At 36.8% G+C, this 25,956-nt stretch overlaps 1 long non-coding RNA gene across 1 annotated transcript; it reads right to left on the bottom strand.

Annotated features, from left to right (window-relative positions):
* Window positions 1–274: 274 nt before the first annotated feature.
* LOC115802910 (uncharacterized) lies at window positions 275–25,952 on the bottom strand. Its single transcript, XR_004023507.2, has 3 exons — window positions 25,710–25,952; window positions 12,952–13,193; window positions 275–1,834 (listed from the first exon to the last, which is right to left on the bottom strand). It is a non-coding gene; the product is annotated as an uncharacterized LOC115802910 (long non-coding RNA).
* Window positions 25,953–25,956: the final 4 nt, after the last annotated feature.

Raw genomic sequence — 25,956 nt, 5'->3', positions numbered from 1 at the left:
GTAGAACTTCATTTTTAAAGACTTTACAGTGCTTAATTTCATTTTTGTGTTACTAAATACTAAGTCAAAGTCTTAAAGTTTTTAAACAAGTTAAAACTTTTTTTATCAGTCAGTCATAAAACTATAACATAAAACTATCCTCAAGTGATTTACATAGATAAAATGGACACTGCACTAAATTTTTTTTTTGTATTTTACTGCTATCAAATCTGAATGAAATGTACTTTGTCATAGATGTTTTTCTTTTATTTTTGGTTTTCCAAAGCTATTAATGTTAAAGACAAACTTTAAAGGTACAGTGTTCCAAAAGTGCTTAATGGATTCCAACAGCTGCCTCAAATAAAAATTTAGTAATATGTATATGACTACATTTTCCCTAAATGGTGATACCTTATCCAAAGATGAAGAGTACCCCTATTTTTAATAGGTAGAATGAACCTTTGTGTCAATCCTGCAGAAGCTTTAATGGAGAAAGAATGACCTTTATTTTTCAAAGATAAATGAGTAGGCATTTATATTAGAGAATGGTAGTATGTTTTGGTTGAGCAGTAATATACAACCTTGAATTTTAGAGGACTCTGAGTGCTTCTTATTATTTGTCCACTACCTTATTGTTCTCTTCTCACCAATGAAAAATGATTAAAGAATTCCACCATAATTCCCTCTACACTTATACAGATATTATGTCTTGTAAGTTAACATTTTTAGCACACAGGAGAAATTATATGTAATAAAATTACTGTATCTTTTGGACTTAACAAATTTGAATTTGTGTTTAAACACTTTGATTATATGTCTGATAATTCTTAAAATAATGGCACTTTTACTAATTTATTTGGGGATCTTGGGTACATTCATAACTTGTGTTTTTCTTCATGCTTGACTTGGAAGTGGGCTATTCCCCTGCCATGAGCAGATCAGGCAGTTTTCCAGAAGATCTTCTTGGGAGATTGCTTCCCTAAAGTTTGGGTGTAGGTATTAAAATAACACCATCAAACAGCTCTTGGAAATTGTTCTTTCATTTAGCAGTAGCTATGACGATTCTCATCCATGACACTAAGGGTTAGTTTTATATATTTAAGAGAGAAACATTGCTTAAATTAAAATGCCTCTATAAAGGAATGCTATTATAAATTATTATAACAATATTCTCAAGTATCAATTTTTAATTTCTTTGGTGTAGCAAACTATAAGCCCAGCCACTCATGGTCGTGGTTAATCTTTTATAGAATACACTTAGTCTTGTCAAGTTGCTTGTATTCTCTCCTATTCTCTTGACACCTACAAATATATACATATTCTATCCCTCTGTCTTAACCTTTTTGAAAAGTTATGGTAGGAAAAAAAACTTTCATTCTGTTAATCTCTTGATCTTTATTTAGTGGCTGGGCAATAGTTATATAAATCTGTATCTGTATAAACTCATGTTTATATAACTTAACTATTGGATATTAAGCTTTCTTCTGTGAAGCCCTGAGACTTTGGAATAGAAAAGTACATTCACACACTCTTTTTCCTTTCAAATTAAGTGAGGATTTAAAAAACAACCTTCAATGTGAGGATTATTCTGTTCACAGACATTCCTAAGGAAAACTAAAAATAATAAAACTGAGGTTCTTTTAGTTTGTAACAGTATTTATACAAGTAACATGTTGGTTCTTGGAAAATTATTTGTGAAAGCTAAACAGTTACTGATAGAAGTATTTTAGTGAAATTTAAATCATTACCTTGTTGGGGAATACTGCTTCAGCATCTTCTTTCTACCGCATAAAAATTCAAGGGGGGATAGTAATGTGCACTTCTGGAAGAACAAAGCCAAGCCCAACCCCTACCCCTAAAAAAGAAAGAAAAGACAGGTATATGCTAGGTAATAAAGAATCAAGTCAATTTTACTGTAGTATTTGAGAGCATTACTATTTTAGATACTTATCTGTTCAGACGGTTGATAATTAAAGCTTTGTGTGTGTGTGTGAGAGAGACACCATGGTTAAAAGAGGTTTTTTACACACCCCTCCTCTCCAGAAAGCCTTGGAAACTCGTTCCACTTCATCTTGTAACTGTGCATATAAGGTCAAGACATTATGTCTCACTCTTTGGTGTTAATCAAAAGCTCAGAGAATTTACAAAGTCTTGAGGTTCTCAGATGCTGGTTTTAAGTGTAATGATAAATTGAGTTTTGTCTCCTTGACATGTTATTGCATAATGGTATTGAACTTTGTGACCTACTGTGTAAGAAATGAACGCCCACCTTGCAGGCTTAAAGTTAATAATACGTATGAAAAGGCCCACCTTAGCACGTACCTATAAAAAGGAAGGCACTACAAAATTTAGTTTCCTGCAAAAGGAGCAATTTGGCAAACAAAAATAATTAAACTGGCCTAAAGGGAGAAAGCTAGTATTTATTTACCTTTTAAAAATGTTCTGCACTTACGTGAACAACAGCCAGTTATTTGAGGACTTTCCCACTAGGGGACACCAGTTAAGCCTTGACCAACACAATTTTTGTATTTTTGAGAATGCATAAATGAGATTCTGTTTCTATATTGAAAGAGCTTCATTATTAAAAACCAAATTTGGGAACCAGATAAAGGGAAAGTCCGAAGTGTATTTATGCACAAATAAAACCGCTATTCAACATGATCCTGGAGTGAGTGATGGAGGGGGAACCCAAATAGCAACTATGCTGTCATGGTCATACCTTACGGGACAAGTAGCAAAAATGAAACTGGAAGAGAATTATGAACTGCCCTTTCAGTCATAGATTACTCAGTCTGCCCCCTTCCCCTTGCAAAATCAGATCCTTATGTACCATGTTCACTTTCTCCTTAACAAGGAGACCAGGACTTTCATGTTGCACGTTTATGCTGATTTAACTCTGGAATGTCTAAATTCCTTTAAAAAAAAAGTAACTTCTGCCTTCTGAATACATGTTCTTCAGATAGACCAAGAAAAGAAAAAATACCCCAGCAGTTAATCATGCAGAGAAAACTCCCATTCACATTTGTATGAATTTCTTTTGTCCTCTCTCTTCTGGGCATACTTGAAGCCAGATTTCCCCTCTGAATAGCCTCATAATCTGCGGCTGGTCCTTTATTTATTTAACTAGTGCCTGTTACCAAGATTGATGTTTATTTTCATTTTTGCAAGTGGAAATATTGGAATAGTGACCATACATACCAGCCTTGGTGTGTAAGATTTTTAGGATACACTCCTAGAACTGTAATTACTGTATTAAAGGATATGGGTGTATTTAAGATTTGGTACATATTGTCAAATTTCTGTTCCAAAAATGGAAGTTCCATCACAAATACACCCCTATCTTCACACCCTCAATAATGGACAAAAACCTCGTGTTTTATCTTGGTCAATCAGAAAAAGTCAAAAATGGTAACCCAATTTGTGTTTACATGTTTCTAGTCAGATATTATTTTCTATAATCTGGATACCAGACTTTATCACATATGCTCTATAAATATTTTCTCCCAGTATGAGGTTTGTCTTTGCACAGAGCTTTTTGAAGAGCAGAAATTCTTAATTTTCACAGAAGTCCACTTTTTCAACTTTTTCTTCAATGGGTTATGCTTTTGGTGTCATATCTAAGAAATCTGCCTAACTTAAGGTGACAAAAATTTTTAATATTTTTAGAAGTTTAATAGTTTTCAGTTTTTATATTTACGTCTGATTGATTTGAGTTGGTTTTTGTATCTGTTTACATATAAAAATTATATATGTACCATATATAGATTAAGGTTCATTTTTCTTTGCACCTTTGTTGAAAATCAGTTGACACAGCATTAGCCTATTTCTGAACTATTCCATTAGTTAATACGTCTGAGCTTTCACCCATACTACACTGCGTGATCACTGTAGCTTTGCATAAGTAATGCAACTATGTTCTTTTTGAAAGCTGTTTTGCTAATTTTAGTTCCTTTGCCTTGCTATGTACATTTTAGAATCAGCCTGTTGACAAGAACAAAACCACCTGCTTGGATTTTGATAATGATTGCATTGAATCCATAGACCAGTTCAGGGAGAGTGGACCTCTTAATATTTGTCCTCCAATCCATGAATGCAGCATGTTGCTCCATTTATATAGGTCTTTGATTTCTTTTATCAGTGTTTTTAGATTTTAGCATACAGATCTTGCACATATATTGTTAGTACTTTATGGGGTTTTTTGTGTGTGCTTTTGTAAATGGTACTTTAAAAATTTTCAATTTCCAAAATGTTCATTGCTAATATCTAGATATACGATTGATTTTTGTATTTTGACCTTGTATCCTGACACCTTGCCAGATTCACTTATGTAGATTTTTAAAAAGTTTTCTACGTAGTCATGTCTGCAGATTATTATTTATAATAAATGTTTTATTTTTTTCCAGTCTTTCCAGTTTTCCTTTCCAACGCCTTTTATTTCTTTTTCTTGTCTTGCTGCACTGGTTAGACCTTCCAGTATGATGGTGAAAGGAGTGGTGATATCAGACACATCCTTGCCTTGTCACCAGTATTAGGGGGCAAGCATGCAGTCTTTTACCATTAAGTGTATCAGGTGTAGATTTTTGTAGATGGTCTTTATCAGGTTGAGGAAATTCCCTTTTACTCCTAGTTTTCTGAGAGTTCTTAATTATGAATGGATGTTGGATTTTGTCAGATGTTTTTTCTGCATCTATTAAAATGATCATTCTTCGTAAGGTTGACATGGTGAATTACACTGATTTTTAATTGTGGAACCAGTATTTTTGCTTCAAGGTTCATGAGAGATATTGATCTCTAGTTTCCTTACTTTTTAATGTCATTGGTCAGTGTAATACCTCATAAAATGTTTCTCTCCTCACCTATATTATTGAAGATTGTAGATAGAATTCATATAATTTCTTCCTTAAATGTTGGGTAGAATTCACCAGTGATGCCACTTGGGCCTCCTTATTGAAAGGTTGTTATCTGAATTCAATTGTTTTGAAGACATAAAATTACACAAATTATCTATCATTTCTTAAATGAGTTTTGGCAGTTTGCCCTTCAAGGAAATTGTCCATTTCACCTAAGCTGTCACATTTATGAGCACAGTTATTCATAACATTCTCTTATCTTTTGTCTTAGTCTGCTCAGACTACTTTAACAAAATACCATAAACTGCGTTTTCATTTATTATTTCATAGTCAAACCAAAGAGTTATTTATAGTTAGAAAGTCCTTCTCCAGCTTAAAATGAGAAGAAGTTCCTTTATGTTCATTTTTATGTTTGATGGTTTTATTATGAATCATTTTATCCCTTCATTGCACTCTCATTTCTATTAGTGGTGTTCTAATTCTGCACTCCATTAAGGTTATAAGAGGGGAGAATTGTTATAGGTGAAGTATTCACTCCAAAGTACCGAATAATGTGCCCCATTAGCATTAATTAATCTTGATCTATATACATCAATAATTACTTTATTGCTTAAAGGGAACTCAAATGTCATTAAACCAAACTCCTCATTTGAAAGATGACACAATATAAAATTGTTCTGTCAAGGGTCACATTAGCTGTGAGTCACTCTACAAAGAGAACTGTAATATATGTCCCTTTTGAGAACTGAAATGTATTATTTTATTATTCTCTGAATCTCTCAGCAGAGTCCGCGGAATGAAGCACCATAATTTGAAGTTTTCCAAGTGACATTTTGCTTCCTCACAGTATCTTTGAAAATGTTAATTTATTAGCCCCAATCTAGATCAAACTCTTGCTGCCCACAGTTTACTTAGTAACGCCTGAAAGAATCCACTGATCAGGTTATGTAGTTGTTACCTTAAGTGGCAAAGAACAAGGTGGTTAGGATGTGGTGTAATGCCACACCTGGAACCCTGCCAGTCTAAGAAAATATTATAAAGTTCTTTCCTCCTCTTAGCCTCCCTTCACTCTCAACTGGCAGCAAACGATGACCGATCTTGCAGAAAAGCTGATCTGGTCACTGGATGAGAAGGCCTCTCAACAGCTCATTCTTCGATTTATTCTACCATGTTTACTTACTTCTCTTCCTTCTGAAACTACTAAGTTTACACCTCTGCTTTAGACTTAGGGCCAAAATAAGGCAAAATTATTTGTAATTGGGTATGACATGGAATTCATACTCAATATAATTAATAATTATCAAATAGTTTGCAGAGTACATCATGGTTTATGTAGCGCTCTTAGAAACATCCCATTTGATCCCTACTATATCCCTGAGATAGTGAGAGAGGGTTAGTATCCCTGTTCGACCCTTGATCAGGCTCAGAGAGGATGTAACTCGCCCAGTGTCTCACCACTGGTAAGCGTGGACACGGGACCCAGTTTTTCTTACTCTGGGTCCCATGGTTTTTTGTGCTACATTACACACAATGCCTCTCTGAGGTTAAAGACATCTGTATTTTTACTTAATTTCCATTTTATAATGGTAATGACGATGATGATAATTGCACTGTACTAAGGATTTTACATAAATTAATTTTCTCAAAGTAACCTGCCTAGAGCTACACAGCTAGTAAATACTACCCAGTTGGTCATCTCCAGAGCCCACAGTCTTACCACTACTTTAGACTGCCGGTAAAGAAAAAAAAAGTCCATCCACAGTTCTACCTCTCAGAGATCATTTGTTTTGCTTTCATATATACAAAACATGGAGTGCTATTCATACTGTTCTGTAAACTATTTTCACATTATGACCCACATTTTCCCATCACTGATAAGCATTTTCATTTTTAATGACTGTATTACAAGGATATACCATTGCGTATTAAACTGACTTTATTGGCCACATCTAGTTTTTTTTCTAAATTTTTTGTTGCTAATAATGCTGCAATGACTATCCATGTACAGACTCTTTGATTATTTTGTTAGGCCGATTTCCTGAAAGTGAAAGTTCTAGATCAATAGACTATATTTAAAATTTGGATACAAGTATCCACCAGAAAGGGTGTAGACAAAGCTTTGTTAGCGCCACAAGCTTAAGATCCTAATTTATTTTTGTTTGTTTCTTTTGGCCCTGCACCGCATGGCTTGTGGGATCTTAGTTCCCCCACCAGGGATTGAACCCAGGCCCTTAGCAGTGAAAGCTCGGATTCTTAACCACTGGACCTCCAGGGAATTCCCTTAAGATCCTAATTTAGATATCAATATTACAGGTGCCAAAGCAGTTCCCAAAATTATGGATCAGTATGTCCATTTCCTGACTGATTTATATCATTTGGTCCTTATTTTTCCAAAAGCGATAACACTGCAGAGTTCTCAAACTCGATGAAACTTCAGGGATCAAGGCAAAATATTTTCTGCATGATAACAACTGTGGCTCTTTCTCTTGACAGGAAAGTAAAACTATAATTTGAGAGAAATCATTCCCCGGATGAATGCATGGGCAGCCAGCATTTTTTTTTTTTTTGAGCATTTGAAAGGAAACCAATCCTTTCCTACAAGTCAAATGCTAAATAATTACACCTCATAGACTAAACTTCGCATAACCCCATAACTAACAAGTAGGAACTCTGTGATTAGTAAAAAGTTCTGAAGGAAGGGTGCCTGGCAGTGCAGCTGGTGTGTCCAGGTGGGATCTCTGTAAATCTGGGGAAAGAAGAATCTGGCCCAACTGGAGCCAATTTTCTAGACAGTGCCTTGGAGGCCAAGAAACTAGATTACAACCAGAATACACTGGCCACTTCATTCACATATGTGTGAAAATGAAAAGGGAGCATAGTAGCGGTGAGTTTGTACTTTGCAGTCAAATGGTTCTGGGTTCGAGTACTAGCTCTATCACTGTCATCTTGTGTATGGTACTTCGCAAGTGTCTCAGTTTTCTTATTTGTAAAATAGTAATAATACCTAACTTGTAAGATTGTTGAGGGAACTAAATAGAAAATTATCTATATGAGGTACCTATAAAGCCTGGCTCATATTAAGTACACAATAACTTTAGCTGCTATTGTAAATGTGTGACACCACCTTCTACCTGATGTATTAGCTAACTGGGTTTGGATGAAGGCAATGTGTAGACATCCACGACATACAGTGTAGTATCTACAAACTCTTTGGCATCTAGACCCAGCTTAACTCACACGTAATATACAAATGTCCCCCCATGGTAAATAACGTTTTATGGTACAGACTCATCTTCAGGCCTTCCCCCAAAGTGGCCCCGGCTAGACCACACGTCCTACCCCCCTAACTAGGAACTCACTTGCATGTGGCTTTTCTCATCATAATAAATATGGAAAAGGGACATTTACCAGGGCAGTTGGGAGTAATTCAGGCTTTCCTCAGTAATGTACTTTGCCTTCACTGAAATCTGCTTCCCTACATCAAGGAAACCCTAATGCAGTTTACCAAGTGCTAAAGAACAGGCCGTTGTCTCTCGCCCCCTTTTCCTCTTCTAGGGCTCCCGTCTGGGCCTTCTGCTGCCATTCTCAGGCCTCCTGCCTGTGCTCTGAGCATGCCAAGTTTCTGGTCATCACAAGGCTGCTCCTTTATGTCTTCGTTCAAATGTCTACTCCTCAGAGAGTTTTCTGCAGACTAAATCTAGTCCACATCCTTCAGTTAGTCTTAATCACCAACCGCTGACCTTCTATTTACTTCTTGGTGCTTGTTACTATCTGAAGTTATTTCAATCACACACTTGATAATTACCTGTCTCTCTACTGAGATAGGAAGCTACAATAAAGAGGCCTTCTTAACTGCAGTGATCTGGATGCCAAAACATGCCTGGCACTTGAGAAGTGCTCAAAGAATATTTTATTGAATGACTGAGTGAATACATCCTGGCTTTTTGATTAGTCCTCTATAACCTTGCTGAAGCTACTCAATGTATCTAAGCTTCAGATTCCTCACTGGTAAAATGATACTGATAATGATACTTAAACTCACAGGGTGTGGTGAAGATCAACTGAAGTAATTTACGTGGCAAACTTCCTGGCATTTAAACAGTAGCTATTATGATGTTGGCATATTTAATGATGATGTGATATCTTGTAATGTATTTATTAAAGGAAATTTTCATTGGATATAGATTCTAGGTAGGCTTTTTGCTTTCAGCACTTTTAAGAAATTCCAATACTTTCTGCCTTCCATAGTTTTCAATGAGGAGTTTGCTGTTTTCTTATCTTTGTCTCTCTGTAAGTCGTGTGTCGTTTTTTAGCTATCACTTTTAAGATTTTCTCTTTATCACTTTTTTTTTTGGCCACATAATTATGATGTGCCTTGCTATGATTTCCTTCATTGTTTTCCCATTTAGGAAACCTACAAAAGAACTGTAGGACAACTACAAAAGGTGTAACATACACAGGTCATAACAGAAGGAGAAAAAAGGAGAAAAAGGAAAAAAGATATTTGAAAAAAATAATGACTAAGAGTTTTCCCCTAAATTAACGTCAAATACCAAATCACTGATACAAAAAACGCAGAACACCAAGCAGGATAAAAGCGAAACAAGGGCTTCCCTGGTGGCGCAGTGGTTGAGAGTCCGCCTGCCGATGCAGGGGACGCAGGTTCGTGCCCTGGTCCGGGAAGATCCCACGTGCCGCGGAGCGGCTGGGCCCGTGAGCCATAGCCGCTGAGCCTGCGTGTCCGGAGCCTGTGCTCCACAACGGGAGAGGCCACAGCAGTGAGAGGCCCGCGTACCGCAAAAAAAAAGCAAAACAAAACAGGGACTTCCCTGGTACTCAAGTGGTAAGAATCTGCCTTCCAATGCAGGGAACAGGGGTTTGATCCCTGGTCAGGGAACTAAGATCCCACATGCCACGGTGCAACTAAGCCCACGTGCTGCAACTACAAAGACCACACACTCTGGAACCCGCGCGCCACAACTAGAGAGAAGCTCGCAGGCCACAACGAAAGATCCTGCGTGCCACAACAAAGACCCAATGCAGCCAAAAATAAATAAAATTGAATAAAATTTAAAAAGCAAAACAAAACAAAATAAAATGACACCAAGGCATATTGTTTTCAAAGTACAGAAAATCAAAGATAAAGAAAAAAATTCTTAAGAAGCTAAAGAAAAAAACACCTTATCTATAGAGGAACAAAGATAAGAATTACAAGTGACCTCTCCTCTGAAATCATGAAAGCAAGAAGAGAGTAAAATATTTAAAATGTTGAGAGGAAAAAAAATCTAGAATTCTGTATACTGTGAAATTATTCTTCAAAAATGAAAGAGAAATAAAGATTTTCTCAAACAAAAATTGAGGAAATTTGTTCCAGTAGACCTGCCTTGCAAGAAATGTTTTTCTTGAGAAAGAAAATGATATAGGTCAGAAACTCGGATCTACAGAAAGACAGGAAAAGCATTGGAGAAGGAATAACTGAAGGTGAAATAAAAAGGTATTTTTCTTATTCTTAACTGACTTAACAGATAACAGTTTGAACAGTTTTGAATAGTTTGTTCAAAATAATAATAATATCAACGATGTATATATGCTCATGTGTAAGTGAAATAAATGACAACAATAATACCAGAGAAGGGACTTCCCTGGTCGCACAGTGGTTAAGAATCCGCCTGCCAATGCAGGGGACGTGGGTTCGAGCCCTGGTCCGGGTAGATCCCACATGCCGCGGAGCAACTAGGCCCATGCGCCACAACTACTGAGCCTGCACTCTAGAGCCCATGCTCTGCAACAAAGGAAGCCACCGCAATGAGAAGCTCATGCACTGCAACAAAGAGCAGCCCCCATTCACTATAACTAGAGAAAGCCCACGTGCAGCAACAAAGACCCGACACAGCCCTAAATAAATAAATAGATAAATAAATAAATAAATAATACTAGAGAAGGGATGGAGGAATTAGGATTATTTTGTTATTATAAGTTGCTCATACTACCTGGGAAGCAGTACAGTGTTATTTGAAAGTAGATCTGAATTAATTGTAAATGTATATTGCAAACTCTAGGGCAACCACTGAAAAAAGAGGGAAAAAGGTATAAATGATATGCTAAGAAGACAAAATGGAATCATATAAACTGTCCAATAAAATTACATAAGACAGGGCTTCCCTGGTGGTGCAGTGGTTGAGAATCTGCCTGCCAATGCAGGGGAAACGGATTTGAGCCCTGGTCTGGGAGCCTGCGCGTCTGGAACCTGTGCTCCGCAACAACAGAGGCCGCAATAGTGACAGGCCTGCGCACCGCGATGAAGAGTGACCCCTGCTTGCCACAACTAGAGAAAGCCCATGCACAGAAACGAAGACCCAACACAGCCATAAATAAATAAATACATTTGGAAAAAGAGTTATTCAGGTATTTACACATTACTTAAAAAAAAAAAATAACATAAGACAGGAAAAGAGTGGAAGACAAAAATAGGAAGAACCTGGGCAAAAAACAGAAAACAGTAACAAGCAACAGCAATAATAAAGAATGAAATCATGCCATTTGCCACAACATGGATGTATCTTGAAGGCATTATGCTAATTGAAATAAGTCAGACAGAGAAAGACAATTACCATATGATCTCTCTTTTATGTGGAATCAAATAAATAAATAAATAAAACCAAGCTCATAGATACAGAGAAGAGACTGGTGGTCACCAGAGGCACAATACAGGGGTAGGAGAAATGGGTAAACTGTTTTTATTTCTTTAGTTTAAATAAACTGAATAAAAAGAAAAGAAAATGGTGATAAATGTGGTAAATATTAATCCAACTATGTTAATAATCACTTTGAACATAAATGTGCCAAATAAAAGACAGAGATTGTCAGAGTGAATCAAAAAACAGCACCCACCTACATGTTACCTACAAAAAAGTTTATTTTAAACAGAAAAACAAACATAGATTAAAAGTAAAGGAATGGGGACTTCCCTGGTGGCACAGAGGTTAAGAATCTGCCTGCCAATGCAGGGGACGTGGGTTCGAGCCCTGATCCGGGAAGATCCCACATGCCGTGCAGCAACTAAGCCCGTGAGCCACAACTACTGAGCCCACTCTCCTAGAGCCCATGTTCCGCAACAGGAGAAGCCACCGCAATGAGAAACCTGTTCACTGCAATGAAGAGTAGCCCCCGCTCGTTGCAACTGAAGAAAGCCCGTGTGCAGCAACAAAGACCCAACACAGCCAAAAATAAAAAATTAATTAATTTTAAAAAAAGCTTTTTACTTTACAGCTAGAACTGCAAGGAGAAACAGATGAATCTATTATTATGGTCAGAGATGTCAACACACCTCTGTAAGAAATGGACAGATTAGACTGGCAGAAAACCATTAAAGACACAGTGGAAATCAACAGCACCATTGTTCAACTAGATATAAACTGCTTCATGCAAAACCACAGAATACACTTTTTCTCAAATTCACATGAAACATTCACCAAGCTAGATTACATTCTGGCCCTAAAACATACCTTTACAAATTTAAAAGAATAGAAGTCATATAATAACTGCTCTCAGTCCACAGTGGAATTAAATAGCATTCAATAACAGAAAGAAGCTGGAAAATCACAAAAGACTCAGAGATTAAACAACAAACTTCTAAATAACACACGGGTCAACAAATAAATTTCAAGAGAAATATAAAAATATTTGACCTAAATGAAAATTAAAGCATAAGTAATCACAATCTGTGGAAGGCAGTGAAAGCAATGCTTTAGAGACATTTATACTATTGAATGCATGTATTAAAATAAGAAGAAAGATCTAAAATAAATAATGTAAGGTCCCATCTTAGGAAACTAGAAAAAGAAGAACAAATTAAGTCAAAACTACACAGAAGAAAATTAATAAAAACTAAAAGAAAAATCAATGAAATAGAAAACAGAAAATTGATAGAAAAAATAAAAGAAACAAATAGCTAGTTCTTTTCAAAGATCAATGAAATCAATCAACCACTCACTACGCTACTTAAGAATAAAAGAGAAAGGACACAAATTATTAATATAAGAAATGAACGGGGAACATCAATACAGATCCCATGAACATTAAAAGGAAAATAAAGGAATGCTATGAATAACTCTCTACTTACAAATTTGACAGTCTACACGAAACGGATGAATTTCTTGAAAGATAAGATGTGCAGGGGCTTCCCTGGTGGCGCAGTGTTTGGGAGTCCGCCTGCCGACGCAGGGGACACGGGTTCGTGCCCCGGTCCGGGAGGATCCCACATGCCGTGGAGCGGCTGGGCCTGTGAGCCGTGGCCGCTAGGCCTGCACGTCCGGAGCCTGTGCTCCGCAGCGGGAGAGGCCACAACGGTGAGAGGCCCGCGTACTGCAAAAAAAAAAAAAGATGTGCAAAAATTCACACCAGAAGCGACAGGCCATTTAAATAGGCCTATATCTATTAACGAAATTGAATTAATAATTAAAAATCTTCCAAAACATAAAGCACTAGGCCACGATGGGTTCACTGGTGAATTATAACAACCACTTAATGAAGAAATCATATTAATTCTCTAGAATCTGTTTCAGAGGGTAGAAGCAGAGAGGATTCTTCTTAATGCGTTCCATGAGGCCAGCATACCGTAATACCAAATACCAAACTTGGGGTATCAAATACCCAAACCAGACTAAGACATTATAAGAAAACTGCAAACCAATATCTCCCATGAACATAAACTTAAAAATCCTCAAAAGTTATTAGCAAATCAAATCCAACAATGTATTTAAAAAAGTATATACCACAAATAAGTGGGACTTATCCCAGGTATGCAAGGCCAGTTCATTACAAGGCCATTACATTAATAGAAAATCAATTAATGTAAACCATCACATCAATAGGCTAAAGAAGAAAAATGAATCTAGACACAGACTTTACATCCTTCACAAAAATTAGCTCAAAATAGATCACAGATCTAAATGTAAAACATAAAACTATAAAACTGTTAGATGACATAGGAAAAAAATCTAGAAGACCTTGCTTTTGGCAATGACTTTTTCATTGCAACACCAAGGGCACAGTCTGTGAAAGAAATAATTGATAAGGTGAATTTCATTAAAATAAAAAACTTCAGCTCTTTGAAAGACACTGACAAGAGAAAGAAAGGACAATTTACAGACTGGGAAAAGATATTTGTAAAAGACATATCTCATAAAGGACTGTTCTGCAAAATATACAAAGAACTTTTAAAATTCAACAAAGAAAACAAACGATCAAATTTTTAAAAAATGGGCCAAAGACCTTAACAGACACCTTCCCAAAGAAATTATAAAAAGAAGTAAACTGTCACTATTTGCAGATGACAGACATTGCACAGAGAAAAAGCTAAAATCTCCACCAAAAAGCTACTGGAGAAGTAATAAATGAATTCACAAAGTTGCAGGATACAAGCTTAATATACAAAAATCTGTTGCTTTTTTGTACACTAATAACTATCAGAAAGAGAAAGCAAGAAAATAATCCTATTTAAATCTCATAAAAAATAAAATAACTAGGAATAAACTTAACTATGGAGGTGAAAGAGCTATACTCAGAAAACCATAAAATACTGATGAAGGAAACTGAAGATGGTACAAAGATGAAAAGATATCCTGTGTCCTTGGATTAAAATAATTAATATTTTTTAAATGTCCATACTACCTAAAGCAATCTGCAGATTTAATGCAATCCCTATCAAAATACCCATGACATTTTTCACAGACCTAGAACAACTAATCCTAAAATTTATATGTAACCACAAAAGACCCTAAATTGCCAAAACAGTCTTAAGAAGAAAAGAACAAAGCTGGAGTTATCATGCTCCCTGACTTCAGACTATACTACAAAGCTACAGTAATCAAACCATCATGGTACTGGCATAAAAAGAGACACATAGATGAAAGGAACAGAACAGAGAGCCCAGAAATAAACCCACATACTTATGCTCAATTAATCTACGACAAAGGAGGCAAGAATATAAAATTGAGAAAACACAGTATCTTCAATAAGTGGTGCCAGGAAAACAGGACAGCTATATGTAAAAGAATGAAATTAGTACATTTCCTCACATCATATATAAAAAACAAAAAAACTGGAGAGGATTGGTTCAAGATGGCGGAGTAGAAGGACATGCTCTCACTCTCTCTTGCAAGAACACCAGAATCACAACTAACTGCTGAACAATCATCGACAGGAAGAAACTGAAACTCATCAAAAAAGATACGCCACACCCAAAGACAAAGGAGAAGCCACAATGAGATGGTAGGAGGGGCGCAAACACAATAAAATCAAATCCCATAACTGGTGGGTGGGTGACACACAAACTGGAGAACACTTATACCACAGAAGTCCACCCACTGGAGCGAAGGTTCTGAGCCCCACATCAGGCTTCCCAATCTGGGGGTCTGGCAACGGGAGGAGGAATTCCTAAAGAATCAGACTTGAAGGCTAGTGGGATTTGATTGCAGAACTTCGACAGAACTCGGGAAACAGAGACTCCACTCTTGGCGGGCACACACAAAGTAGTGTGTGCACTGGGACCCAGGGGAAGGAGCAGTGACGCCATAGGAGACTGAACCAGACCTACCTTCTAGTGTTGGAGGGTCTCCTGCAGAGGCAGGGGGTGGCTGTGTCTCACCGTGAAGACAAGGACACTGGCAGCAGAAGTTCTGGGAAGTACTCCTTGGCGTGAGCCCTCCCAGAGACCACCATTAGCCCCACCAAAGAGCCCAGGTAGGCTCCTGTTGGGTTGACAGGCCAAACAACCAACAGGGAGGGAACCCAGCCCCACCCATCAGCAGACAAGTGGATTAAAGTTTTACTGAGCTCTGCCCACGAAAGCAACAACCAGCTCTACCCACCACCAGTGCCTCCCATCAGGAAACTTGCACAAGCCTCTTAGACAGCCTCATCCACCAGAAGGCAGACAGCAGAAGCAGGAAGAACTACAATCCTGCAGCCTGTGGAGCAAAAACCACATTCACAGAAAGATAGACAAGATGAAAAGGCAGAGGGCTATGCACCAGATGAAGGAACATGATAAAACCCCAGAAAAACAACTAAATGAAGTGGAGATAGGAAACCTTCCAGAAAAAGAATTCAGAAGAATGACAGTGAAGATGATCCAGGACCTTGGAAAAAGAATGGAGGTAAAGATTAAGAAGACTCAAGAAATCTTTAACAAAGATCTAGAAGAATTAAAGAACAAACAGAGATGAACAACACAATAACTGAAATGAAAACTACACTAGAAGGAATCAATAGCAGAATAACTGAGGCAGAAGAACGGATAAGTGACCTAGAAGACAGAATGCTGGAATTCACTGCTGCACAACAGAATAAAGAAAAAAGAATGAGAAGAAATGAAGACAGCCTAAGAGACCTCTGGGACAACATTAAACGCAACGACGTTTGCATTATAGGGGACCCAAAAGGAGAAGAGAGAGAGAAAGGACCTGAGAAAATATTTGAAGGATTATAGTCGAAAACTTCCCTAACATGGGAAAGGAAAGAGCCACCCAAGTCCAGGAAGTGCAGAAAGTCCCATACAGGATAAACCCAAGGACAAACACACCTAGACACATAGTAATCAAACTGGCAAAACTTAAAGACAAAGAAAAATTATTGAAAGCAGCAAAAGAAAAACGACAAATAACATACAAGGGAACTCCCGTAAGGTTAACAGCTGATTTCTCAGCAGAAACTCTAAAAGCCAGAAGGCAGTGGCATGATATACTTAAAGTGATGAAAGGGAAGAACCTACAACCAAGATTACTTTGCCCCGCAAGGATCTCATTCAGATTCGATGGAGAAATCAAAAGCTTTACAGACAAGCAAAAGCTAAGAGAATTCAGCACCATCAAACCAGCTCTACGACAAATGCTAAAGGAACTCCTCTAAGTGCAAAACACAAGAGAAGAAAAGGACCTACAAAAACAAACCCAAAACAGTTAAAAAAATGGTAATAGGAACATACATATCGATAATCACCTTAAACATGAATGGAATAAATCCTCCAACCAAAAGACACAGGCTTGCTGAATGGATCCAAAAACAAGACCCATATACATGCTGTCTACAAGAGACCCACTTCAGACCTAGAGACACATTCAGGCTGAAAGTGAGGGGATAGAAAAAGATGTTCCATACAAATGGAAATCAAAAGAAAGCTGGAGTAGCAATACTCATATCACATAAAATAGACTTTAAAATAAAGAATGTTACAAGAGACAAAGAAGGACACTACATAACGATCAAGGGATCAATCCAAGAAGAAGATATAACAATTATAAATATATATGCACGCAACACAGGAGCACCTCAATACATAAGGCAACTGCTAACAGCTATAAAAGAGGAAATCGACAGTAACACAATAATAGTGGGGGACGTTAACACCTCACTTACACCAACGGACAGATCATCCAAAATGAAAATAAATAAGGAAACACAAGCTTTAAATGACACAATAGACCAGATAGATTTAATTGATACTTATAGGACATTCCATCCAAAAAGAGCAGATTACACTTTCTTCTCAAATGCACAGGGAACATTCTCCAGAATAGATCATATCTTAGGTCACAAATCAAGCCTCAGTAAATTTAAGAAAACTGAAATCATATCAAGCATCTTCTCTGACCACAATGCTATGAGATTAGAAATGAATTACAGGGAAAAAATCGTAAAAAACACAAACACATGGAGGCTAAACAATACGTTACTAAATAACCAAGAGATCACTGAAGAAATCAAAGAGGAAATCAAAAAATACCTAGAGACAAATAATAATGAAAACATGATGATCCAAAACCTATGGGATGCAGCCAAAACAGTTCTAAGAGGGAAGTTTATAGCTATACAAGCCTACCTCAAGAAACAAGAAAAATCTCAAATAAACAATCTAAACTTACACCTAAAGGAACTAGAGAAAGAAGAACAAACAAAACCCAAAGTTAGCAGAAGAAAACAAATCATAAAGATCAGAGCAGAAATAAATGAAATAGAAACAAAGAAAACAATAGCAAAGATCAATAAAACTAAAATCTGGTTCTTTGAGAAGATAAACAAAATTGATAAACCATTAGCCAGACTCATCAAGAAAAAGAGGGAGAAGACTCAAATCAATAAAATTAGAAATGAAAAAGAAGAAGTTACAACAGACACCACAGAAATACAAAGTATCCTTAGAGATTACTACAAGCAACTCTATGCCAATAAAATGGACAACCTGGAAGAAATGGACAAATTCTTAGAAGGTATAACCTTCCAAGACTGAACCACGAAGAAACAGAAAATATGAACAGACCAATCACAAGTAATGAAATTGAAACTGTGATTAAACATCTTCTAACAAACAAAAGTCCAGGACCAGATGGCTTCACAGGTGAATTCTATCAAACATTTAGAAAAGAGCTAACACCCATTCTTCTCAAACTGTTCCAAAAAATTGCAGAGGAGGAACACTCCCAAACTCATTCTATGAGGCCACCATCATCCTGATACCAAAACCAGACAAAGATACTACAAAAAAGAACATTACAGACCAATATCACTGATGAACACAGATGCAAAAATCCTGAACAAAATACTAGCAAACAGAATCCAACAGCACAGTAAAAGGATCATACACCATGATCAAGTGGGATTTACCCCAGAAATGCAAGGATTCTTCAGTACATGCAAATCAATCAACGTGATACAACACATTAACAAATTAAGGAATAAAAACCATATGATCATCTCAATAGATGCAGAAAAAGCTTTTGACAAAATTCAACACCGTTTATGATAAAAACTCTCCAGAAAGTGGGCATAGAGGGAAACTACCTCAACATAATAAAGGCCATATATGACAATCCCACAGCCAACATCATTCTCAATGGTGAAAAACTGAAAGCATTTCCTCTAAGATCAGGAACAAGACAAGGATGTCCACTCTTGCCACTATTATTCAACATAGTTTTGGAAGTCCTAGCCACAGCAATCAGAGAAGAAAAAGAAATAAAAGGAATAAAAATTGGAAAAGAAGAAGTAAAACTGTCATTGTTTCCAGATGACATGATACTATGCATAGAGAATCCTAAAGATGCAACCAGAAAAGTACCAGAACTAATCAATGAATTTGGTAAAGTTGCAGGACACAAAATTAATGCACAGAAATCTCTTGCATACCTATATAGTAATGATGAAAAATCTGAAAGAGAAATTAAGGAAACACTCCCATTTACCACTGCAACAAAAAGAACAAAATACCTAGGAATAAACCTACCTAAGCAGACAAAAGACCTGTATGCAGAAAACTATAAGACCTACCTAAGCGGACAAAAGACCTGTATGCAGAAAACTATAAGACACTTAATTATAAGAAATTAAAAGAAATTAAAGATGATATCAACAGATGTAGAGATATACCATGTTCTTGGATTGGAAAATCAATATTGTGAAAATGACTATACTACCCAAAGCAATCTACAGATTCAATGCAATCCTTATCAGATTACCAATGGCATTTTCTACAGAACTAAAACAAAAAATCTTAAAATTTGTATGGAGACACAAAAGACCCCAAATAGCCAAAGCAGTCTTGAGGGAAAAAAACGGAGCTAGAGGAATCAGGTCCCCTGACTTCAGATTATACTACAAAGGTACCTTAATCAAGACAATATGGTACTGGCACAAAAACAGAAATATAGATCAATGAAACAGGACAGAAAGCCCAGAGATAAACCCACCCACCTATGGTCAACTAATCTATGACAAAGGAGGCAAGGATATACAATGCAGAAAAGACAGTCTCTTCAATAAGTGGTGCTGGGAAAACTGGACAGCTACATGTAAAAGAATGAAATTAGGACACTCCCTAACACCATACAGAAAAATAAACTCAAAATGGATTAGAGACCTAAATGTAAGACTGGACACTATAAAATTCTTAGAGGAAAACATAGGAAGAACACTCTATGATATAAATCACAGCAAGATATTTTTTGATCCACCTCCTAGAGTAATGGAAATAAAAACAAAAATAAACAAATGGGACCTAATGAAACTTAAGAGCTTTTGCAAAGCAAAGGAAACTACAAACAAGACGAAAAGACAACCCTCAGAATGGGAGAAAATATTTGCAAATGAAGCTACGGACAAAGGATTAATCTCCAAAATATATAAACAGCTCATGCAGCTCGATATTAAAAAAACAAACAACCAAATCAAAAAATGGGCAGAAGACCTAAATAGACATTTCTCCAAAGAAGACATACAGGTGGCCAAGAAGCACATGAAAAGCTGCTCAACGTCACTAATTATTAGAGAAATGCAAATCAAAACTACAATGAGGTATCACCTCATGCCAGTTAGAATAGACATCATCAGAAAATCTACAAACAACAAATGCTGGCAAGGGTGTGGAGAAAAGGGAACCCTCATGCACTGTTGGTGGGAATGTAAATTGATACAGCCACTATGGAGAACAGTATGGAGGTTCCTTAAAAACTAAAAATAGAATTACCATATGACCCAGCAATCCCACTACTGGGCATATACCCAGAGAAAACCGTAATTCAAAAAGACACATGAGGGGGCTTCCCTGGTGGTGCAGCGGTTGAGAGTCCGCCTGCCGATGCAGGGGACACGGGTTGGTGCCCCGGTCCGGGAAGGTCCCACATGCCGCGGAGCAGCTGGGCCCGTGAGCCATGGCTGCTGAGCCTGCGCGTCTGGAGCCTGTGCTCCGCAACGGGAGAGGCCACAACAGTGAGAGGCCCGCGTACCGAAAAAAAAAAAAAAAAAGACACATGCACCCCAGTGTTCACTGCAGCACTATTTACAATAGCCAGGTCGTGGAAGCAATCTAAATGCCCATCGACAGACGAATGGATAAAGATGATGTGGTACATATATACAATGGAATATTACTCAGCCATAAAAAGAAATGAAATTGGGTCATTTGTAGAAACGTGGATGAATCTAGAGATTGTCATACAGAGTGAAGTAAGTCAGAAAGAGAAAAACAAATATCGCATATTAACGCATATATGTGGAACCTAGAAAAATGGTACAGGTGAACCAGTTTGCAGGGCAGAAATTGAGACACAGATGTAGAGAACAAACGTATGGACACCAAGGGGGGAAAGCGGCAGGGGGGTGGGGGTGGTGTGATGAATTGGGAGATTGGGATTGACATGTATACACTGATGTGTATAAAATGGATGACTGATAAGAACGTGCTGTATAAAAAAATAAAATTAAAAAAAAAAACCCAAATGGATTAAAGACCTAGATGTAAGACTAGAAATCATACAACTCCCAGAAGAAAACAGAGGCAGAACACTATTTGACATAAATGGTAGCAATATTGTTTTGGACCTGTCTCCTAAGGCAAAAGAAACAAAGCAAATTAAACAAATGGTACCTAATTAAGCTTAAAAGCTTTTTCACAGCAAAGGAAATCATAGACAAAACAAAAAGACAACCTCCTGAATGGGAGAAAATATTTGCAAATGATATGACCAATAAGGGGTTAATATCCAAAATACATAAACAGCTCATACAACTTAGCATCAGAAAACAAGCAAAAAACCAAACAACCTAATTAAAAAATGGGCAGAAGACCTGAATAGACATTTTTTCCAAAGAAGATATACAGACGGCCAACAGGCACGTGAAAAAATGTTCAACATTGCTAATCATCAGAGAAGTGCAAATCAAAACCACAGTGAGATATCACCTCACACCTATCAAAATGGCTGTCATCAAAAAGTCTACAAAGAACAAATGTTGGCAAGGATGTAGAGAAAATGGAACCCTAGTACACTGTCAGTGGGATTGTAAATTGGTGCAGCCACTACTGAAAACAATATGAAGGTTCCTCAAAAAACAGAAAATAGAAATACCATATGATCCAGTAATTCTACTTCTGGGTATGTATCTGAAGAAAACGAAAACACTAATTTGCAAAGATACATGACCCCAATGTTCACAGTAGAATTACTTACAATAGCCAAGATATGGAAGCATCCTAAGTGTTCATCAATAGATGAATGGATAAAGAATATGTAATGTACACACATATATTACTCAGCCATAAAAAAGAATGAAATTCTGCCATTCGCAACAGTGTGGATAGACCTAGAGAGTATTTATGCTTAGTGAAATAAGTCAGACAGAGAAAGACAAATACTGTATGTTATATTACTGTATGTTATCACTTATATGTGGAATCTAAAAGATAAAACAAACGAATTTCTGAAGAGCTGATTTCTCATCAGAAACTACAGAGGTAAGAAGATAGTAGGAAAATATTGAAAAAAGTGCTGAAAGAAAGAACTACCAACCAAGAATTCTATATCTGGCAAAACTATCCTTCAAAAATGAAGACGGAATTAAGACATTCCCAGCTAAGGAATGAGGGAGTTCATCACTAGTAGACTTTCAATACCTTAAATGCTTAAAAAAAATAAATAAATCCTCAGGCTGAAATGAAAGGTAACTCAAAGACTTATGAACCCCAGTAAAGGTAAGTACATAGGTAAACATAAAACCATTGTTACCGTGGTTCTGGTCTGTTAACTCCTCTTTTTGTTTCCTATATGATTTAAAAGAATAATGCATAAAATAGTAATTATAAGTCTAGGTTAAAGGGCATACAATGTATCAAGACATAATTTGCAGCAATAACAACATAAAAGGGAGCGAAGCTATACAGGAACAGTTTTTCTATGTCAGTGAAGCTATGTTGGTATCAATTCCAACTTCACTTGACCCTTCAACAACATGGGGGTTATGGGCACAGTTGAAAATCCATGTATAACTTTACAATGGGCCCTCTGTATCTGAGGTTCCACACCTGCGGATTCAACCAACCACGGATCATGTATTATTATAGTCGTGCTTATTGAAAAAAAAAACAAACACATACAAATGGACCCGTGCCGTTCAATCCCATGTTGTTCAAGGGTCAACTGTACATTGCTATAAACTTAGGATGCTAAATGTAACCTTCATGGTAACCACTGAGAAATTATAATTTGTTGCCACATAATTCTTCACAGTATTCTCTTATTCATAGTTCTGTCAAGTTGGTAGTAAGGTCCCCACTTTCACTTTTGATTCTAGCTATTTGCTTCTTCTCTTTTTCTTGTCAGTCTAGCTAAAGGCTGGTCAATTCTGTTGAATTTTCAAAGAGCCAACTTTTGGTTTTGTTGATTCTCTCTGTCATTTTACTATTTGCCTATTATGTTTATCTCTGCTATAATATTTATTATTTATTTCCTTCTGCTAGCCCTTGGTTTAGTTTGGTCTTTTTTCAGTTCCTTAACTCATAAAGTTAGGCTATGGACATGCAGGTAAATATTAAGAGAGAACATGATCTTCTAAAAAAGTGGGTAGGAGAGGGAAAGGAGGAAGAAGGGGCATTATGCTAATTTCACTATTGTTCCTTTCTGAGCATTAAATGAAACCATCTAAAGAAATGACCGAATTATATAAATATGCAGTTATAAAGGCTACTAATTGAACAAAAATTAAAATTTCTAGGTTATATGATGAAATACATTGGAAAACAAATAGGGCCATAGTGAAAGATATTTTAAGATATTAACTGGAAAACACGATGTAAAATAACAATATTAAATCCAATTACATGTAAACTATCAATAAATGTAAATGTGTTAAACTGCCCTATTAAAAGAAAAAGAAATTCTGATTACATCCTAATGCAAAGACTGCTTTTCTGCAGTTAACAGGTGACACACCTAATAGAAAGTGATTCAGAAAAGTAGGAAATTAAAAGAGTGGGTAGAAGTACATCAAAATGTTGCAACTGAACAAAAACAACAATAATAACAATAATAAAAACCAGAATCATGATTTCAATAACAGACAAGGTTGGCCTGAGGACACAATTACGACCAATTCATAATGATAAAGACACAGTTATGAGCATCTATGCATCAAATAATGAAGCCTCAATGACAAACGAGATAGAAGAAATAGAAACATATCAGGAGTGGGAAATATTAATTGACCTCTTGAAATCCATAAGACATAGAGAGGGGGGAAATATAAAAAGCTTAAATGACATTATTACTAAGGTAGTACAATAGATACATCAGACCTGCTGCCCTGAACACAGAAACCATACCTTCTTTTCAAATACTCATGGAACTTTCCCCAAAAGGAACGATGTATTACGCTTCAAAGAAAACCTAAGAAAAATCTCCAAACTAAAAATAGTACAAAAACATACTCTGACCAGGGAAAAATTCTTAAATACCCAAATAAAGAAAGCAGGAATGAAATAAGCATCAAATGTAAGAAGTTAGGAAAAATGAGACATAACTAATGAGCATAGGGTTTCTTTTGGGGGCGACAAAAGTCCAAAATTAGACTGTAGTGATGGCTGCACAACTCTGAATATAACAAAAAACAGTGAACTGTGAACTTTAAATGGATTAACTGTATAGTATGTGAATTATATCTCAAGCTGATAAAAAAGGATTTAAGAATCATACAATTAGGAAGAAGGAACTGGGTTTAAAAGAGCCAATAAAATAGATTAACCATTAGGTAATATAATCATGAGAAAATAAAGTCCAAATAACACAACATAAGAAATAAAGGTAACATCCTACAGAAACAGAGCTACCCGCTCCTGCAAAAAACAACCCCACTAGGTCTGGATGTTTCCTAAAGGGAAACAGAAAATTAATTTCAATTTTACCTACTCAAGAACATAGAAAAGGAAACTTTCTATGTTTCTTTAAAAAAATGAGTATAAGATTATACTAAAACTCAAAAAAGTTTATGAAATGTTTAAGATCTTTTTAAAGAACACCTTTTAAAATTTTTAATAAAAATAGAATGAGGGATATGTCTGAATGGAAGACAACTTTGTATGTCAGTCATCCCCCCCAAATTCATCTGAAGAGTAATTAAACAAAGAAAAATTTTAAACAAACTTTCTCTAATAGTTATCTAATAGAGCTACTGTAGAGAAACCTGAAATGAACTCCCATTTTTGTGGGAATTTAGAATGTGATAAGGGTGCAATTTCAAATCAGGGTGGAAAGGACGACTTAAAAATTAATAAATACTGTTGGGTCAGTTGGGAAGAATTGAAGTTAAGCAATTTACACATACAAGAATAAGTTTCAGATGGATTAGGGGTATAAATATAAAAATTACACCTATAAGAAAATTAGGAAAAATTATAGGGAGTAGATTCAAAATCAAGGTGTGAGGGTATTCCCAAGTCATATAAAAATAATAGGTCTCATTGCCTGAAAATTTTAACTTCAGCAAAGTGAAACAGGTTAAAAGACAAATGAGAAAAATAGATGTCACACATAGACGAAACCAAGGAAACGATAAAGACATGGAGAGAGGAAGTAGGTGGAACGTTTAGGAACATAGTTTACTGTCACCCACGTAAACGAAACATGGCTTGCCATGTCAAGCCCCAGAAATGGGTTAAGTGATGGGATGTGGGTGATTATTTTCTTCTCTATGTTTTCCTGAAATTTTCCTTTTGTTTTATTTTAACAATGCGTGTTGTTTGTAATTAATTTTTTTTTAAATTGTTTAACAACGAAAAAGTCTGGCCTGCCTTACATTGTTCACTGGCGTGTCAGTGTTCCACCAGCTTTATTTCAGTTTTATGACGGGGAGGCACGGGAACTTTTGCTTACTTTGTGTCACCACGATACCTATTACAGACTGAGTCCTTACAGGTATTAAAAAAGAAATGCTCACGTATTGGATAAATAACGTTGGTCCTATAGGTGTGGGAGACCTGCGTGCCAGCACCTGAGGGCCTTGCACTTCCTCATTACACACGTCTCCCCATCCTCTACCCCACTTCCAGCCACATACCTCACTCCATCCGGCCGGTACAAATGACAGGCAGGAATTCATTCCTGGCGCGCGCGTCAGCGTGACTCCCGTGTCTCCACGTCTGTCGCTCGCCTGGGAACGCCCCCGCCCCGCCCCGTCGCTTGTTGTGTTGTCATCACGTGGCCGGGGCGGGTCCTGACGTCAGGGCTAGGGGAGGGACTGCGCAGGCGCAGAAAAGGGGGCGGGGGACTCGGCTTGTTGTGTTGCTGCCCAAGAACCAGAGACG

The sequence above is a fragment of the Delphinapterus leucas genome, chromosome 6 (genome assembly GCF_059928025.1).
Source record: "Delphinapterus leucas isolate spDelLeu-1000000601 "Yukka" chromosome 6, BTC_Dleu_Yukka2, whole genome shotgun sequence".
NCBI classification, from domain to species: Eukaryota; Metazoa; Chordata; class Mammalia; order Artiodactyla; family Monodontidae; genus Delphinapterus; species Delphinapterus leucas.
Note: the sequence above shows the minus strand (reverse complement) of the source record. Positions and strands in the feature narration are given on the sequence as shown.